Below are 18,830 nucleotides of genomic sequence, written 5' to 3'. Positions count from 1 at the left end.
CTACCACAACAAAATAGTGTGGCCATTGCTGAGGTGGGCTGTGAGGATGAGCATGCCCACAGAAGAACCCATACCTTGGCTGTGATGGCAAAGGTAGAGGAAAGGCAGACAGCTGTTTATTGAGGGTCTGGTTTGGGTCCCACACTACCCAGCATCTTCCTTAAATGTTTGCACTTCATAAATATCCCTGAGAAATCTTCTTCCCTTGAGATAGGATGGTATATAGATCACCTCTTACCTTGAGAAAAGTAAGTCATTCATCCACCACACAGTGAGCAGTGGGTTGGGCAGAGATTCAAACATAAATTTCTAACTACAAAGATGTCATCTTCCCACTGTACCACAAACATTCTTCAAAGATTATCTATTCTCTAAAATATGTGCCAGGCCCAGATGGTTTCACAGCTGAATTATATCTAACTTGCAGTGAACAGATAATCCTTATGTTATTCAAAACATTTGTGACCATAGCAAAAGATGGACAGCTTCCCAATGCAATTTGCAAGGCTACCATAACCTTATTTCCTAGTCTTGATGACGACAGACTAGGGCAGAAACTGTAAAATCTCACTAATGAATATGGATGCTGTGCAGTGTCTAAGTTATGCATAAACCCCAGCAAATTAAAAACAAGTGTCAATTTAAAAAAAATGAATTCCAAGACTAAGTATAACATATTGCAGGAATGCAGGGATAGTTCAACATTAGAAAACATTAAAACCTAACTTTCTAAACTGATGTTAAATGAAAAGGCATAACATCAGTACATTGTTTAATGCTAAGAAGCACCACACCTCTGGAAATATTCTTAATTTTTATTTAGTAACCATAACTCCAAATAAGAAAGCTGTGATGAAATTCTAAAATCTGTTAGTTTTGTGGAAAATATATGAAAAGTAAATACAAAGACAATTAACATTGAAAAGTAGAATACAGAGAAACAGTAGCCATTTAAATAATATAGTTTATGGGCAGTCTAAATAGTCAAATAACCAAGTAATCTAAGCAGTGTTAACAATTACAGGAAACAGAGGGAAGCCATGATGATAGGATTTCATACCTGGGAAATCTAAAGATTAAAGATTTAAAGATTAAAGTGCTAATAATATCAGAGGTGTGTGAAGGGCATACCATGCCCAGAATCTAAAAATATACTTTATAGTAAAGTTATTTCTGCTTTTATTGATGCAATTAATTACAATTAATTAATTACAATTAATTTCAATAAAAGTTTTACGTAGGTTATTATTAAGAATTAGACAATATAATTTAAGGATTGGTGAAGTAAGTGTATAGTATTTGTCCAGAAGTTTATGGTAAACATAGCAGAGAGATAACCTTGTCATACTGGACACTAACATTCTTTAGAATGTAAAATTCCCAAGAGAAAGAATTTTGTCTGTGCTATTTCCCAGGACCTCTGCAATAGTAGGAGCATATTATACACTCAATTATTGTCATGTGACCATGGTTTTGGCCCAGGAATAAACACAGATCAGTAAGAAGAGCAGGTCTTTGTACCTGATGAAAGAGTCTTTCCATTTGGGGAGCAGAAAATGCATTGTTTAGCCAATGGCTTCAAGCCCATTGAATTGTTTTAGAAGAAAGCAAATTTCTGTCTCTTCTTCACTCAAAGCTAAAAAACAAGAAACAACAAAAAATAAAAAATCAGACCAAACCACCATCAACAACAACAAAAGCCAACCAAAGTCTCAATAAAACAGGTGTTTAAAATGTAAATATAAATATGTCACACAAGCATTGCCTACACATGTACTAACAGTGGACACACTAGCACACATCTGCTGGCCCTCTCTGTACCAGATTCTCACGGCCTAATGGGCCTTCTCACGTAAATTAAGCTTGACTTCTCTCCCTGTCTCTTCACCACCCAACACCTGCTGTTCTTTCTCTCTGTGACTCTGTCCAGCTCTTCACTCCAATGGGATGAAATGTTCTTAAGAAGGAATTTACTTTCCAGATGTATCTTCACAGATGTATTATTTGTATCCTAATTCAGCAAGTGAAATGTGCCAGAGTAATAAATACGAACAAATCAGTGGAATTGTAATTTAAGATTCTATTGTGTACTTATGCTCTAAAATAATCTTTGATGATTGATTTTCTTTTGTCGGAGGCAAAACAATAAACTTTTCACTTACGAGAGATGACAAACAATACAGCAAGATGACCTTGAAAGTGACCAAGGAGTTAAGGGAGAAGAGACACACAGAAATGCTACCCATTATTTAAAACAGAAGTTAACGTCAAAGTCCCCCAGGGCCTTGTAGGAATTTTCTCATGACTTTAGATATAGCAAATTCTGGGATTGGGAAGTGGAGGAAGACCTGACCTAAAAACATGCAGGCTGATTTTCTGTTCAGTCTTGTATCCTGGAACAAGGAGAGTCTCAAACATCTTCACCATAAAACCAAGGAAGCACATAACCACTGTTCACATTCCCTGTAATGAAGAGCTCCACGCTTTAGGATGAGCTTGATTTCTTTACATCAACAGAATGAGGAGACAAGGAAGCTGAGTAAAAGTGGAACAGGAGCTGTGCCCCTGTTCCCTAAGTGTCATCTAGGGTGGTAAAGAGAGTACGCATTCAGGTCAGATAGTCCACAGAGAAAAAGCAATTGATAGGCCAAAAGCCTATCATACAACCTAAAGGTGACATACAACCTAAACATAATCCACAAGTAAAATATAATCCATAGAATATAATCTATGGGTGAAATATAAACTGCATAATATGATCCACAGAAAAATATTTGTTTTGCTTGCTGGGAAAAATTGTTTAACTTCTGAGAACCTTATCTTCCAAGCTAGAAAAGCTACTGTTACTCAATAGTCATCTCCAGTAAAGAAAATGCTGCCCCCACCACCACCACAAAGGATTTGAGAGAGGACAACATTTTCAAAAATTCCATCTCTAATAGAGAGAAAATGCATATCCAATTTGCTATTAGATAAGGCTCATTCACAGTAAGTGTCCAAGGCATTCTTGAACACCAGTTTTATTCAAAGACATGTATTCCAACAATAGCATATTGGTTTTATTCTACAGAGGCTCTTTGCAGATTCAACATTTGTTGTAGAATGGAACAAGATTTCTGGCATGGGTTTAGTGAAACGTTGGGCTCTTCGTTTGCATAACTGTTGCACTGTAAGGAGCAGCTACAAAGCCCTAGCTCATTTTGCTGCCCTTGCTCAGTTCAGAACCCTAGCTTATTCCTCTCCCATCTGCATGCAGGCTTGGTAAGTAAGCCCCACCAAAGCCCAGAAATCTAATGCCGCAAGCTGCTATAGAGTTTGCAATAAAGAATCCACCAAACCCTCCCTGTATTTCAGCATGGTGAGGCTTCAATAGCATTCAATGTTACTGTCAGAAGATTTTCATCTCCTCACTTACTGTAGGACTTCTAAATGTTTCTGGGACAGCCTGGGAAATATCCACTGTCCGAGCTATTCATTCTGATTGCAAAAACTCTTTTTTTTTTTCAAACTATCATTTACTTTTTTTAGTATAACAAAATAGATAAAATTACTCCTTTCATAAGTGTGAGGAGATGATGCTTACGTGCAGTCCGAATTTTAAAAACCCAGTTATGCTTTGTGAATATGTTTTTGTTTTAATTCCAGCTTTGGGATATGGGGCTTCTGCAGTTCATCCATAGCAGCTAACTATGACTTGTCTAGTGCTCTGTGAGGAGCTTGATTTTTGCCAGCTGCAGACAGTTAAAATTTGGAATTCTGGGGGACTCTTGAGAGGGTATGCATGCCAGAGGCCCGAGAGGGCATGTGGTGGCTGCTGCTCCCCCCTGCTTCGGCCCCTGCTGCGCCTGCTGCTGCCTTTGCTATTGTAGGATTACTGGATTGAGAGAATGCTGTATTGCTGGATTTTTGTTGTTTGCTGGATTGCTTATTGCTAGTTGGAGAAATTCTGAAGATGAAGACTGGACTTTCCCCAAAGAACTCAGTGCTCAGCAGGAAGTAGTCTAAAGAGGTCTCAGCTACCAATGTTGGGGAATGGAAGGGACTGGGGTGGAGAAGAGTGGTAGATATAGGAACCGAATAAAGTAGCGAAAAAGCCCAGCTACATCATGCATTAAGCCAAGGAAGTATAAATGTTATTTTCTTCATTAAGAGAATCAGAAAGAGTCAATGGGGACAATTGTCTCAGCCACTGTCATATTTTTCAGTAGTACCCAAGGAGTATAGCATATTTCCAATAACTTCCTATTTTCATACACATCAGCTTGTATATTTGAGTTCATTTTCCCATTGGTACTTAATTTGTAGAGCCTGTGTTTCAGACACTGTCCATTAAGGATAATAGACAAAACTATCTCTATCCTCAAGACAATGTGTTCTTTTCTTGCAGAGGATGGTAAGTCCAGTAGTAGTCAGAGATCTTGCTGTGTGAATGGTACAGCACCCAGAATGAGAAAATGAGGGAACTATCTAGAATAAGCATTTAACCCAGCCATGGCACTAATGCTTTGAATTAACCCATTTCCTCTTTGAGGAAAAAAAAAAGACTTTCAGATTAAAACTTAATAAGGTATATTCTAGAAGGAAAATTTATTTTCTTAGTTCAAGACTTGAGTAGCACTAGACACAAATAAGATCAGTTAACACTATGAGCTTTGGACATTTGCCTTGAGACAGTATTGTGTTAAGCACAGGGTGCTACTTATATTTCTGTTGGTGATAAAATAATCTGACAGGAAACAACTGAGGACATATTGTCGCTTACATTTCAAGTTCTAGTCTATCATTATGGAGAGGTCAAGGCAAGAATTTTCAGCAGTTAGTCACATCACTTCCACAGTCAAGAGCAAAGAGAAATGGATGCAGGCAGGCTTGCTTGCTTTCTTGCACTCAGCTCTATTTCTCTACTTGTACTGTTCAGAACCCTTGCCTAGGGAATGGGACATCCCACAGTGGGCTTAGGCTTTCTGTATCTGTTAAGACAGTCTCCCACAAACAAGCCCACAGGCTAACCAATATAGAAAACCTCCCACTGGAACTGTCTTCCCAGACGATCCTACATTTTTTGTGTCAAGCTGAAAATTAAAGCTCCCTATGGGATACAAGTATATGGATTATTCTCCTCTTTTTTCACAGCAGAACTGTAAGTTCTACTGTCTATATTCACATACAAAAAAAAAAAAGCAAGACTTTATTTTATGACCTCTGTGATGACTAATACTGATGGTCTACTTAACAGGAACTAGAATCACCTAGGAGACAAATCTGTGGGTATGTCTGTGAGTGAGCTTTCAGACGTGGTTAACCAAGGTGTGAAGCTTCACCTTACATGTGAAGAATGCCATTCTAATATCATACTGAATACAGAAAGAGATTAGCACCAGCATTTATCTCTTTCTGACTGCAGATGCAACGAGACCAGCTGCCCTGCTGCCATGACTTTCTGTCATCATGGCCTGTATCTTTCAACTGCCGGTCAGGATAAACTCCTTTCCTGAGTTGTTTTTGTCCTGAATTTTCACAACAATGAGAAATATCACTTGTCACTTGATAACCCACACACACACTGCCTGAAATAGCCTAGGACTTTATCTTCCTCTACTTTTTGATTTATAAAGCTCTCTGAAAATACTGTTTCTGGATGTCTTAATTTGAGTACTTTTTGCTTTTATAGATTCAATCCACAAGTTTCATACTCTTCCCTGTTATTTCAACATTGTTTCTGAATTTCATTTTTTCTAATTTCAAAATTATCAGTAGTTTTATAAAGAGAAGTGACAAAACAATGTTTTATTTATATATATATATCATTCTGAATATAATATCTATACTCTGGATATACTATATAAAGTCATATAAATTGTTTGAATATATATTGTTTGAATAAAATTAGTAGTTCTCACAGTTGCCCAGGCAAAACAAAGAACTGTTTTGTCTTAACTTATATGTATGGGATTTCTGAAGATATGCCCAGATTTTATTCCTTGTCTCTCTCTCTCTCTTTTTTTAATTTTTTTAATGACTTTTTGTTTTTTTTTCACTTATTTAATTTTTTATCTTATGTGCATTTAGTGTGAAGGTGTCAGATCCCTTGAAACTGGCATTACAGACAGTTGTGAACTGCCATGTGGGTGCTGGGAATTGAACCCAGGTCCTTTGGAAGAGCAGACAGCACTCTTAACCACTGAGCTGTCTCTCCAGCTCCTTGTCTCTCTTTCTTGTTCCTTCAGGTCAACAGAAATCAGGGTATGGACCCCAAATGTTGCACTGCTGGCTTAATTCTACAGGAGACTCTGTTCAGAGACTCGGTTAATTTTGAAGGTTGGAGCACCAGAGATCCTATAAGGGGAACTATGAGATGAAGGCAAACAAATGTCAGAGAAATGTCTGAGTAGCCTGATAGTTACTCCTATCCAGCACACACCCACAATACTCTTTGCAGCCCCGAAGCACACAGTGTCATAAAGAGCTTTGACTATAAATGTTTCCAGACTGGTAGATAAAATTTGAAGTCTAGAGTAGGAGAAAAAAAGGGGTCAAATATTGGTTTACCTTCCCAATGTGTGTTTCTTGGCAGTTTATTAAAGTTGCCTGGTTTTGTTTTGTCTTGAAGGGAAGATTCACTTCAAAACCCTCAAGGTCATGGGTGCGAGCATGTGCATGAAGGGCTGGATTGGTAATTGTCATGTAGAGAGTACAGGAAAAACACAAGTTTTCTTAATGATTTCCTTCACATTTCTAAACATTTGGGGAACAGAAAAAAATCCACTGTATTTTCCAACTTAAAATTTTTAAGCTATCAGTCTCATAATAGTTTTAAGCCTTTCCTGTAAGATTCCTGTTTACATTTGTAATTGTCTCACAAGAAAAGTTTTGTTAGTTTGTTTGCTTGTTTTGTTATGGATTTTTGAGACAGGATCTTGCTATGTATCCTATTCTGTACTAGAAGTCATGAGCTTTTTGCCCCAACCTCCAGAGTACTGATATTACTTGTATTCACCACCAATACTAATCTAACAAGAATGTTTTTCAAGTCCCTTCTTCTTATCTTCATTCTTTGAACTGAGCCAACATCCATACTGCATTTTCAAAGGAATGTCATTTATTTATTGACACTACAATGAAAATCTAAAATAACCATTGTCCATAATTTAGGACTAAGTGAGCAAAGGCCTCTGCGAAGCTCCAAATGGTTTGTGCAGCAGAGAGCAGGCAGGACTCCTTCTCCTTCACCTCACACAGGGGAAGAATTGATTCTTCTCTTCCTCTTCATCCCCCACATCCTAAACAGATTTCCTGAAAGACCTTCTGGTTACGTTCTCATCCCCTTGGCAAGGCAACTTGTACGCTGAGCCAGTCAGCTGTCTCATTGAGATTCACTGCCAGGTGGACAGCTTTGATGGCAAGGAGGTGGCGTTCCGCCCAGTTAAGCAGCTTTCAAGCCTCAAGCCATAAAGATGAGCTCCTGGCCCTTCTTCCTCCAGGAGGATGCTGCAGACATATTGCCTGCCCTTGGAAGTATGGCTTTCCTGTGGTGCAAATTATTGAGCTGTGCAGAACACCTTACTTATTGCTCTCTCCTCAGAGCACCGGAGACACAGACCTTGTCCAGTTTCTTGTGTCAGCTTTTCTCTGCTAGTGCTGCTCGAGTAATTAGCCTGAGTTGGAAGCAAGAAGTAAGTTGGAAAAAATTAATCTCAGTTGATGCTGTTCTTTCTATTCACCAGAAAAAAAAAGTGCTATAAAACATGAAAGAAGTGAAGGATCCCATGTTTCTGAGTACTTCTCTTTAAAATGGGCCTTGCATTTTCAACCAAACACCAACAGCTGTCAATTGGTGAGTCATGATGCTACGTGCTCCTTCCTGGCCATTGTATAAACAGGAATAATAAGAACAACAGACAAAGATTTAAATAATATATTTAAAAATAAACAGAATCTTACATATTTTATCACATATGTAATATATGCTATTTATAAAATGTAAATAGTTAAGACATAAAATGGTTCATTAAATGAAGAATCAGAAAGAAGTACTCCGGAGACCTGTATAGATGGCTCATGTGCAAGGACAGACTGGTGAGAATTTTTCTAAGAGACCGTGGATGGAAGTGGTCTCTCCATGTTTGTACCAACTTGCTTCTCCCAAGAGATTTTAGAGAGGCACAGCCTCACACTCTATGCGAGAGAGAGAGAGAGAGAGAGAGAGAGAGAGAGAGAGAGATGTGCCAGAAATCTTAGGCCTCACAAGCATGTGTGAGAGTTTTCCAACAATCCGTCTCCACCTGGAAATTCAAAGGGAACAATGAACCATCCATTCTTCTCCAGCAAGAGAAGCAGAAAACATTGCTTGGTCATGGGGCACGTCTGTTCTCCTACCAATGCCCAGCTAAGTGTGCAAGAATATTTTCTGCAGGACACTGGAGGAAGAGAGTTGAGACCATTTGACTCCTACCTAACAGATCATTCCATATTGGACTATAGGGTCAACCTATATGGAGGAGCAAAGAGGCAGCAGCCAGAGCAAAGAGGGCTGTATAAGGCAGGTCATTATGTTTGGATCCTGGTATCTAAACACCAGAGTGAGATATAAGGGCATGGAGTTTGCAGAGTATGCTCAAAGTACATTATATGTACTATATATAATGAAAACACACCAATTAGAGTTTTCTGAATGAATGACTAAAAAGCAAATAAATATTGCTCAACACAAATGAACTTGTGAAGGTTCTTTACAACAGAGTCAGTCAAGTAAGAACACTCTGTCAGTCTCTACTCTGCTTGTCCTTTGTGCCTTTTTCTCTATACTCATAATTGACAAAACAAAGAAAGAGAGGAGGTCAACACTGTGGAGAAGAACAAGCCTTGATGGCTTAGCTGTTTGTAGCTGTCTAGGCGAACGACCAATGTGAAATCCATATGCTTCAATTAAGATCAACGTATTGGTGATATAATGTATGAGCCTTTTAAATAATCACTGATATTGCAGCCTTTAAGAACATGACAGTGATCTAAAATGCCGTAATGTTCCAGGATCAGTGGCAAGACCCAAACTAAGAGCAAAGGGATAACAGAAGAGACAGAAAGCCAATCAATAATTCTGTCACTTCTGCTATTGTACTCAAAAAGCCGCCTTGGGCAGAATGTCAACAAGTGGCCATAACCACACTACCACTAAATTCAATTGAGGGCAGTGGAGTAACTTGGCTCATGGACTGAGCTTCATTAACTCCCATCCTGCTTCATTGTTTTCAGTGGCCGCATAGAGTTCCATTCTGCAATTTCAACCAACTCTTACTTAATTTTCTCACTCTTGTCATGCATTTGAGTTATGTCTAAGTTCTACTAGGAAAAGAGTTGCTCGGTGCACACAACTCATTCACAAACATACATGCCCACCTCAATTATTTAAGGTATGTGCCTGAAGTGGCATTCATGCAGAAGGGACTCAGGAAGATGTCAAATGTCTGACAAGAGAGGTTGTACCTGTTCCCACACTTGGCCATAGGATTGCAGGCTTTCCCTTTCCTTCAGCAGTGATTGTGATGGGGAACAGTTTACATGCGTCTTAAAAATTTTAAAGAAAGGGAGTGGAAGCCAAGGACGAGACTTGCAAGAACGATTTAATAATCGTGGTCTTAGTTCCAGAAGGCAACTCTCCTGCATGAAGCTGCCTACGTCTAAAGGAGCATGTTACCACCTGTCTCAGAATTCTCTGGCTACTGTCTGGCACCACATTTTCTTGCTTCTCTCTCCCAAGGCCTCCACGATGAGCCAGTGAACCAAACAGAGAACAGGCGCTCTCCACCAATGCCAGCCCTACTCTAACCTTGTTGCACAGTGTGACCCTGGGCAAGGACCTGAACCTCAGCAGTGTTGCAGCTTCTCTGCAGAAAATGTGACAGCCCCCTCCGGGAAGGCTGCAGAAACTAAATGACTACACTCCTCCTACAAATGTCAGTGTTGCTGGAGAGCTTTCTGACTGCATGGTAAGGGACAAGGAGCAAAACTCTTGCTTTAGAGAGAGATGGCAGCTGCTAATGCAAAGACTTTCACTGACTCTCACTGTGTTTACCTGGCTTGGAGAGTTGATGAGGCTGCTGAATTTGGCTCTGACCTAAACAAATCTTTCCCATCTTACTAGCCAGTCTCCATCATAGTCCCACCATTTTGACCAGATGATCCACAGTCTGGGTTAATGTCTAACTGCTGTCATGGAGACTGATACCCTACCCACAGAGTTATGCAAACACCCCAGGTGTCATTGAACTTGCTGCTTATACTCTTCATTATAATGGTCTTTAGGATTCATACCCAGGCTTCTAGGGGTCCCTCTGATACTCCTATCCTAATGACCGTTGCAGTGCAGCTTTGTGGCCTGATTTATCTTTCTAAGCTGGCTATTCTGACCTTAACACTGCCCACCTCAGCCTTGCACCCTATTCTAAAGATACTAACATAAGGTTAGTTCCCGCCTCCCTGTGAAAAGTAAGAGGCTACATATGATCAACCAATCGCATCCAAAGATGAATCCACAGCTCAGGGAAGCATCAGCTCTTAAATTTTCTTTGAAAATTATTATGTCTGGAATGAGCCTAAGCACATCAACTATGAATTAGCTGAGAGTGTGCTGCACATCCTTTCCATTTACCCAGTTCTCTGTTTTCTTGGCAAGGCACTTACAGCCATACTAATAGCTGAACTGACATACTCCAAATTTCCACAGTCCAGTCCATTTTATATATTAAAGTTATTGCCTAAACTATGTTCTATTATCTTGTGTTTTTTTCCATCTAAAATTCTTAGTGACTATATATATTACCATTGCTTGCTTAACAAATTTCATTCTCATACAAAGTAAATAAACTGTAATTAATGTAAAAAAATAAAAAGAAAACAAAACAAATTTCATTCTCTGAAGCATAGTGTTTTATAATACCAGACTATACACTACCCTAAATGATCCCCAACATTCATGATAAAAAAAAGTTTCTATAGATCAACACATAAAGATGTGTTCAGTCTCATTAGTCATCAAGAAAATGCAAATAAACACAAGGAGATACTATTTGGTAAAAAGTTGGTTGATTAAAATCAAAGGCTGATAAAATATAACCTCAGATTGTCACCTCTGTCACCAACATTTCCTTATTCTAAGCTCCAGACATATAGATGACTCCTTTTCTAGGAGCTCTCACTCTGCAGCAACTTGATTGTAGCCTCTTAAGCATCTGAAATGCGCTGGTGGGTCAACATAATATTCCCCTTCAAAACAACTCCATCCTTGGGTTTCTAGAGCCTTAGGATAGGTTGGTCCTTAATAAAGGGAAATTAAGGGAGAAGAGAGAATTAAAGTTACTAATCAGCTGACCTAAAAGCAAGCAAGATTATTCTAAGGGAGGGATGAATCTAAGGGATTACTCTGAGGGAGGGGGCTACAGCTGGGATACAAAGTAAATAAACTGTAATTAATATTAAAAATAAAAATAATTAAAATGAAAAAGATTATTCTATTTTATAATAATGACATAGCATAATGTCAGGGATCTCCTAATTTTAAAGGAAGAAGGGCTAAAGGAGGTCAGAGTAACATAATAAAGTAAAATATATATCCACCTGTACAGTTGCTTTGAAGATGGAAGAAGAGGCCTGTAAGTCCCAAAAAGTAAGTGAGCTCTAAAAGCCAAAAAAGACAAGGTAATGGGTTTTTACCCCTATGCAGTAGAAGAGTGGTTCTCAACCTTCCTAATGTTGCCACCTTTAATATAGTTCCTCAGCTTAATGTGCAACCACATAATTATGTCATTGCTGCTTCACAACTGTGAGTTTGATATTAATTTTAATGTAAATATATGATATGCAGGACATCTAACATTTGACCTCCAAAGGGGATGCTGACCTGCAAGTTGAGAACTACTGTCCTAGAAAGACACACATGTTCATTAAATTTTATAAGGAGATGTGTACAGACCTTCTCAGTGCAGAAATAAAGAAACTAAAAGTCATGTTTTTTTAAGCTATTAATCCTGCAGTGATTCCTATTACATGGTTAAGTAATGACAAGAAGTTAATATAGGCATCCTCATAGACTGTTACCACTGATGAACTCAGGTAGACAATGCAACTACGTCTGATACATCTTCTCTTGAACCTCCATGGTGATTCTCTCTCTCTCTCTCCCTCTTGCCACTGTATTTTGGGTTGTACTATTTTCTTCTCCAATTTAATCAAATAAATTTATAAGATCCATTTTTACTAGACACAATTATGTCGTTCCTCCCACTGCCCCCACTGTCAAAGCACTTCCTGGAACTCCAAGTCATCTGACTACTTCCCCTTTCCTAATCAGGCAGAGTTGAATGGACAGCGGAGGGAGAGCATCTGAGTAGGAGTGACCATGCCATGGGTTAGCTGAGAATGTCCAGGTTTGAAAGGGTCTCAACCACTCAGATGAGCTTCACGTTGGGAACAGGACTGTCAGCATCTCTTAGAGATGGTCACTGGAACAAATGTGTCTTCAGAGTAAGGGATAGGACAGCTCTTTTGAATAATAGAAAGTCTGGCTGGCAAGAAGTGGATAAAACAAGAAAATGAAAGAGGCAGTACATATGTACACACATATGCTTATGTCCATATAGAGAGAAGCATCAGAGTCAACAGGAAACAGAACCTCCCACAGGAAGACACAACCAAGTCTTTCCAAAGGAGGAGGGATCTCTGCCACATTCCCTTCGGACTGGTTCCCAAGACTTCTCCAGTATTACAGAGACCATATTAGAACTTGATCAGCACTCACCACTCATGTTCACAACAAATGTGCAGAATCAAACTTCCTACACAAAGGCTTGGAGACAAGAGGGTCCCTGGAGACCAGGAAGGAAATACAGGACTCCCTTTTAAGTGCCAAGATAGAAGATTTAATATCACAAGGAACAGGATCAAAAAGTTTGCTGGAGATCCCAGAAGGCCTACAAAATGCTGTTCAAGTCAACAGATGCTCATCAAACACATCTATTGAACCCCAAGTTGATCTCTGGCGCAGCTCCCTTTGTGCTTTGCTCCACAACTTGCTAAAACAAAGTAGAGACACACTCCACCACCTCTCACAGCATCCCCCAGTAGCATTTTGTTTGATCTCTTGTGTGTTTTTTGAAAAAGAAAATGCAAAACAAAACGCATAAAAATTTTGAAATAAAGAGAGAACAAATAAAATATAAAGTGTTGGTTGTTCTGGAAATATTAGTTGTGGCCTCCCTAGACCAGCTATTCTGTATTCAAGATGGGCATACTCTGAGAAGTAATGCTCAGAGCTCAGGGTGGGAAGCACATGAGTCCCCTCTGTCTCCTTCACTGGGGATGGGCTTTGAGCTTTTAATTTCCCTGTGCCATTTCACTATGGGTGTGTGTGTGTGTGTGTGTGTGTGTGTACCACCATGATCTGAGGTTGGTTGGGGAAGGAAATTCATGCCATTACTAAAGTGGAGGCTGGCTCTCCCCCAATGACTGTATGTCTAATTTCAAAATAAACTTGTATCATTTTTGAAAATAAGAGAGAGAGAAACAGAAAGACAGGCAGGCAACAGGAAGACAGAGAAAGAGAGGGAGAATTCCTTGATTCTCCTAAGAGACTTTGAACTTTTAAGCAATATTAATACTGAGAGACTATGGGAACTTTTGAAATTAATTTGAAGTGTTTTGCATTATAGGACACCAGGCTATGGGAGTAAAAATGTAGAATGTGGTGGTTTGAATGAGAACTTCCTCATTAGGCTCTGGCGTTTGAACAGTTAGTCCCCAGTTAGCAGCATTGTTTGGGTAGTTTAGGTGGTGTGGCCCTGCTGGGAAAGTATGTCACTGGGAATGGGCTTTGGGGTTTTAATTTCCAGGTGCCATTTCATTATGCACTCTCTGCTTCACGTTTGTGATTTGACATGGAAACTCTCAGCTGCTGCTCCACCTACCTGTCTCCTGCTACCTCTTCTCCATAATCATGTACTATTTGCCCTCTGGAACCATAAGCTAAATAAACACCTTCTTCTTTCAATTGCTTTGGCCATGGTGTTTTATCACAGCAATAGAAATGTAAATGAGACAACTCAGTGCCCCCATATGCTCCACAGCCCTACATCTAAGGAAAATGAGCTCCTCTAGATTTCTATACTTTCCTCTATGTCAGTATGTCTTATTAAATGAATATTTTGTGAAAATGTTAGCCAGACAATAAACCATTCATTGTCTTCCTAGAATCTACTAGAATGCTTGTTTTATGTGTGTTTAGGTATAGAAATTACTGTTTTTGGATTGATCATGTAATATATATATATATATATATATATATATATATATATATGCCCATATTTTTCTTACTACTTAGCCAACACTGAGTCTTAATAATAATAGCAATTGGGTGGGGCTCATTTATCTGGAGTAAATGTATCTGCTTGTCTGAATCCAATGCCAATGGCCTGCTTAAAAATAACTAAAATGACTTTATATAGAAGGAAAATTTGTCCTTAAGCAGCTTTTATAATGAGATATAAAAACACTTTAGTAATGACATAGATATATGTGACCTCAACATTCCCAAATAATATAGACAAGATTCATGTAGTTTTGATGCCAAGTATTTTTAAACCTCAGATTTTCATGAAAGTCCAAATTGTAAGTTCCCTGAGGAAAAAAAATATTATCTGTTGTGTGTATTAGTTTAGATCAAACCTTGTATCAAGGTCCAGCATATGAGAGATGTTCAATAGCATAATAACATGTCCAAGATGTACAGAATATTAGCCTATCAATAGAAAATAAAATCATAGAACAGATCAGCCACTGTGTGGGTCCCTGTGCCTAACAATATTTCATTATTTTCACAAGTTGGAAATCTTGATATCATTATTTTTATGCATTTTGGAGGTAAGTAATTTTGTTTTTCCTTCTAAGACTTGGTTCCGTCTATGCTACCACCTACATTTATTCTCCAGATGTGTGCCTAATAAGAAAGAGCATATATGGCCTGGTATACTCCCAAGATAGTAGAGGTAAAGGAGGACCGTGGCTATCTTCAACTTTCTTTGGATCTTTCTTCAACTCATAAAAAGAAGATTCCAATTCTTATATTTATGGTTGTGAGCCTCATCTTTAACGGCTGAGCCATCTCTCCAGCCCAGAAGATTCCAATTCTAAGAAAAGGTATGTAGTGGTTTGGATGAGAACATTCTCTATAGGTTTGGTTATTTGAACAGTTGGTCCCCATTTGGTGGCTTTGTCTAGAGATGTTTAGGAAGTGTAGCATCACAGGGGAAAATGTGCCTCACTCCTAGTTCACTCTTTTTCTGTTTCGTGGCTGCATTTGAAGATATGAGCTCACGTCTTCCAGATTCTACTGCCATCCCTAGACCTTGCTGCTATGTCTCCATGCCACAATGGACTTTTAGCCTTCTAGAGCCATAAGCCCAAATCAGTTCTTCCTTCTGCAAGCTGCTTCTGGTCATGATGTTCTATCACAGCAACAAAGAGTAACTAACGCAAGCTGATATTTTCAAACTTCCTAATTATTGTGGTGACAGGCATATTTTATTCCAGTCATGATGTGACACCATGTAAACTGTAAGCCAGTTATGCCCCCCATATGAAATCTTCACTGTGACATGCTTGTGTACTTGAATTATTGGTCCTACTATATGCATGTAACTTTTTTAAAAAACTGAATATTAGTCAAATAGTCTGTCCTACTTTTTTGCTTGTTCGGTTTTTGCTTGATGTTTGTTTGTTTGTCAACTTCACACAACTGAGACCTACCTTGGAAGAGAGACCTTGGTTTTCTTGTAGGTCTGTAAGGCATTTTTTAAATTTTTCTGATTGATATGAGAGGATCCAGCACACTGGAGACAGTGCTACCCCTGTGAAGGCAGTCCTGAGCTCTATTAAAAACAAACAAACAAACAAACAAACAAAACAGGTTGATCAAGACATGGGGATTAGTATAGTAAACACCACTCCACAGCTTTTTCAGCTTTTATCTCCATGTCCTCACCTTCAGTTTTTTCCCCTTAATTATTTCAACCATGGACTGTAAGTCAAATAAACGCTTTTCTCCCCAAGTTGCTTTTGATAATGGTCTTTATCATGGCAATAGAAACCAAACTAGGATATAAGTTGGTACCAAGAGCGGGTATTGCTGTGTCAGATCTGGGCGAATCCTGGAAGTGTTGGGAACTATGATGGAAAAACACTGAATACTTAGCTCTTAAAGAGCTTGCTGAGAACAATGTAAGCATGGCTCACAGTGTTTCATAGGGAAGCAATAACTCCATTAGGATTGTTTATGTTATTCTTCAAATTGAGCATAGTGGTTCCGGTAAGATGGCACTGAAGAATCAGCTGTGATTAATAAAAAAAAAATGGTGTCATGGAAGTTAAGTTTTTGCTTTAATGAGACATCTGAGATTAATTAGATGGAGCAGAGAAATTAGTGATTTAGCAGCAATGATGTAAAATATTCCTGAAGTATGTCCTCAGGGTCAGCATACAAAGCCATGGTCTAGTGGGAGCAAAGGCTGCACTCAATGCTAGCAGCTAAACTTGGCTAATTATGAGACCCCCCAAGGTGGTGATGGTTTTGAAGGTATGAAGGGTTAATGGAGGACAGCTGAGGTTTGGTACTGTGAGACGAGGAGAAACCAATAGTGAAGATACATGTCTGATTGCACTGGAGACCCCAGCATGCTGGAGATGGCAGTATCATGAACACAAAGGACAGCAGCAGCTGTAGAGTGGAGCTGGCCTGAGCCCTTAAGAGAGCTGTGTGTGCTGCAGATGAAATCTGGAGAAGTGAAGCTGCCTAGGCTCGTTGGAGCCCAGAATATCATGAGTTACCGTCAGACTTTAGGCTATTTATACTGTTAGAGTTTGGTTTTGGTTTGATTTGACTGTGACTGTGCCCTAGATTTTCCCTCTTGGAACAAGAATTGTTTAACTTATTTTTGATTTTATAGAAACCTACAGTTAAAAGACTTGAATATTTAAAAGAAACTTCATTTCATATTTTTAATTGTGGAAAATATTTAAAGAGAGTAGGACTTTAAAAGTGTCTTATAATATGGTTTTAATATTAATATGAGGGTGATTGAGAATAAATATCGAAAGAAAAGATTATGATTTAATAGTAATGTATTGGTGTGTCCAGTTGATAAGAGTTAATTGTGATGGTTGGAATTTTTTGTTGTTTTTGTTTTTGTCAGTTTACATGGGCTTAATCCATGAAGAGGATCCTCAATTGATAAGATGCCTCCATCCATCATAGTGCCCTAAAACTACCCCACATTCCATATCACTGTCTTTGGGATGGATTTGTTGGATCAGCTGGAAAGTGAGCATTTAGCCTCATTGACAGCTTGCTAGATTAGAATAATCATTTTTGCCCAAATTATAGATTCATTACTTATAAAATATTAGTAAGGCCCCTTTTCTGAACTTACAAATTTGAGGTTTTCGAGGTCTGTTCAAGAAGCAAATGACTTTAGTAAAGACTCTCTTTCTATTCCATCTAGACTTCTAGCCCTTTGGATAGTACTGCCCACATTGAGGACAAGTCTTCTCCTCTCAGTTAATATCTAGACACATCTAGAGGTATGCTTCAGGGTCCTAGGTGGCTACAAATGGAGTCAAGCTGAAAGTGATGATTAACTAGCACAGCTCCTGAAGTTATCTGTAGCAATGACACTCCTGATGAACAGTGTGAACTTGACAGAGTCTAGAATCAGCTAGAAGTCTTGATCCTAGGCGTGACTGTGAGGTAATATAGTTCAGTTTAATTGAGTTTAATAAGAAGACTCTCCTTATCCCTGAATGGCATCATCCCACAGACTGAGGTTCTGGACTGAATAACATAGGGAAAATGTGTTGAGCATGAGTATTTACTGCTCTCTGCTTGCTGACTGTGGACACAATGTGAAAGTTTGCCTCATTCTCCTTCTGCCGTGACTACCCTATCTCGTTAGACTATACCTTTCAACTGTGGATCAAAACAAACCCTTCCTTCCTTTTTTTGTGAGGTGTTGTATTACAGCAATGAAGACCTAACTAATGTAGTTCCCCAGAAAGCATACCTTAAATTCTAAGTTACAGATCTTAAAAGACTATTGTCTCCTCTAGACACTGAAAACGCAGAAGAATATTCCCTGAGCTGTATGTGTCTATCATTTCATCTCAGCCATTCAGAATACATTTTGAAATTAGGCATTTGTTCAAGGAGAGTTACAGAGGAAAACAATGAAAAGAAAACTTGAACCTACCCCATTACCTGAAGGAAGTTTGACAGAAACTAGGACTAGATGGACATCTGAAATTAGATAGCCTGCTTTTCTGGTGGTTGCTCTGAAAAGTGCAAAGTCCTAGGTCTCAGATCTTGGGCAAATGGGGCAGCAGAGGTGTGGAAGGAATTGTGAGATACACAGAAGCTGAAATTTGCTTCTGGTGTAGCACAGTAACAGAAAAATCACTAGTAAAGTATTGGGCTGCCCTGTGGCTTGAAAAGATGCTAATGTTCCTCCAGCTGTCTGGCAGTGGGTAGTGAGGTAGCAAGTGTCCTAGAGCTGGAATGGGACAGTTGTTATGATAAGGAGTAGGCACATGAAGAGAGCTTTGCCCCTTACATCCCAAGAGCTATGAAAGAACAGGTCAGTCCTAGATGATATCTGCCTTGGCAACATAATGCCTCAACACCATGACCAGTTGTGTGTCCCCTCATAGCAGAGAGATGAGCAGACGAGAGGAATCCTAACACCACCATTAAGACTTCCAAGACTTCTAATAAAGTCAAGGAGAAACTGGCT

Source organism: Psammomys obesus, unplaced genomic scaffold, assembly GCF_907164565.1.
Source record: "Psammomys obesus unplaced genomic scaffold, mPsaObe1.curated_primary_1811, whole genome shotgun sequence".
Lineage (NCBI taxonomy): Eukaryota > Metazoa > Chordata > Mammalia > Rodentia > Muridae > Psammomys > Psammomys obesus.
Note: the sequence above shows the minus strand (reverse complement) of the source record.